Genomic DNA, 1,857 nt, shown 5'->3' with positions numbered 1-1,857 from the left:
TTTCCCAGGAGACCAGAGATATCTATTCCCCACATACAGCCACGTCCAACCATCACAACCACACCTCCTCCATTATAAGATAATTTTGTATATAGCAAAAGGAGTTACAACTAAAATATATAACTATATGTAAGGCACGGAAGGCACTCTTGCTGCTGAGGTTCTTTGGCTGAGATGGTCATAGCTGAGATTCATGCTGGGGTAGTACAACTAAAACCAAGCCCTGAGTCAAGGGAGCAATCGGAATCCAAGCCAGATCTCCAGGTTGGGGTTACACCGGTTAACCAAGCGTATGCCAAGAAGCACTGGCTATAGGGACTAGTAAGAAACATGCTGAGAAAAACAAAACAAAACAAGAGTCTTGCGGGTAAGTGAGAACCAGGAAGTCAGAAGCTGCTGGCTGAGCCAGGGGCTGGAAGCTAGAAGCTCAGAATCAAGAGCAGCAGAAGAAACTCGAGTTCAGCCTCAGAGCATTAGCTCGCAGTAACAAACTGCTAAGAGCACTGGGAAGGGAGAGCTGATTCTTACCGGGCAGACCTAGGGCAGTTTCCCAGGTCAGCAAGTATGCCTAGCAAACAATCATGTGGTGTGAATGACTTAGAGGAGTTTTGAGCTGCACTTGGAAGAATGGCAGATCTGAAGGTGGGAAGGTCATTCTGGGCAGAAGAAAACATTTAAACAATAGCCTGGAGTGCAGGGTTAGTTGTGGCTGCAGGTGGCTGGAAAGAGGATGAGGCTTTTGTCTGTGCGCTCAGCATCTCCCTGGGGAAGGAAGAACTACTTTTAGGATTGTGCTGTTTCAGGGTGCAGCCCTGGAATGAAACTGGACCTGCTGCCCGCATCAATGCCAGCTTTTGACTGAGAGAGGGCTGAGTCCTGGGCCAGGCAGCCCAAATTCCCACCTAGACAAAGCAGATGCCCAAACTCTCCTGGCCCGGGCCACCTGCGTGGGGCCTGCTGGGCAGAGCTCAGAAACTGTCTCTCCATTCCTCTCAGCTTGGACTGTCTCCATTATGTTAAGCTGCAGGCCCCCAGGCAAGGCTCCTGCTGCTTTGTCCCTGGATGCTCCTTTGAGCCAAGAAGGACACTGATGCCAGTGTCTCCTCCGCTGCAGAGGTACCTGCCTGGTTGTGAATGACAGCACCCTCAGCGCTGCAGAGGTGCCTACTTTTTTTCTGAACCACAGCACCCCCCAACACCTGTGGGCTCTGTCACCTGTCCCGAGGTCTTCGGCTCAGTCCACACTGCCAGGTCAAGGGAGCAGGAGATGCTGCATCCTTGGTTTACCAGACTTAAGAGGAATGGAGTAGGAGGGACTGTATGAAAAATACATAGTGAGGATGCTTCAGGAGAGCACAGAAGCCCAGCACTGAGTGTCCTGGAAAGACTTCAAACAAATCTGCACATTCAACACAAAAAGATAAAACAAAAATAGAAAGCTTTTCTTCTGTTCCGTAGTCACCTGTAAGAGACTGTGAAGGCTAGGAGACATTAATTAAAGAGTGATAATAATTTTCTGGGTTCCTTTAGTGGTTAATCTTTCACTTTTTGGCAGTTTCTATTACCTTCCTAACAGTTTTTAGGTCTATGAAATCAATCACCTCTGTCTCCAAGTCCCCGTGTACTTATTATGAAATATAATGAAAGCATTGATAAAGGTGTGCAAGAAGATGAATGCATCCGGTGAAGAGAGAGAGACAGATTGGTGAACTCCCCCACCCCAGTTACTCCTTCCGGTGAGTGAATACTGCTCACGAGAGTGAAGAGGTATTTCAGCAGCAAGACAAGAAAACTTCCCAGGCTGCAATTCTGGCTCTGCTATCTAAGCAATGATCATTACAGGTTGAACTATTTAAC

This window comes from Callithrix jacchus, chromosome 16, assembly GCF_049354715.1.
Source record: "Callithrix jacchus isolate 240 chromosome 16, calJac240_pri, whole genome shotgun sequence".
Lineage (NCBI taxonomy): Eukaryota > Metazoa > Chordata > Mammalia > Primates > Cebidae > Callithrix > Callithrix jacchus.
This window is presented reverse-complemented; position numbering follows the sequence as displayed.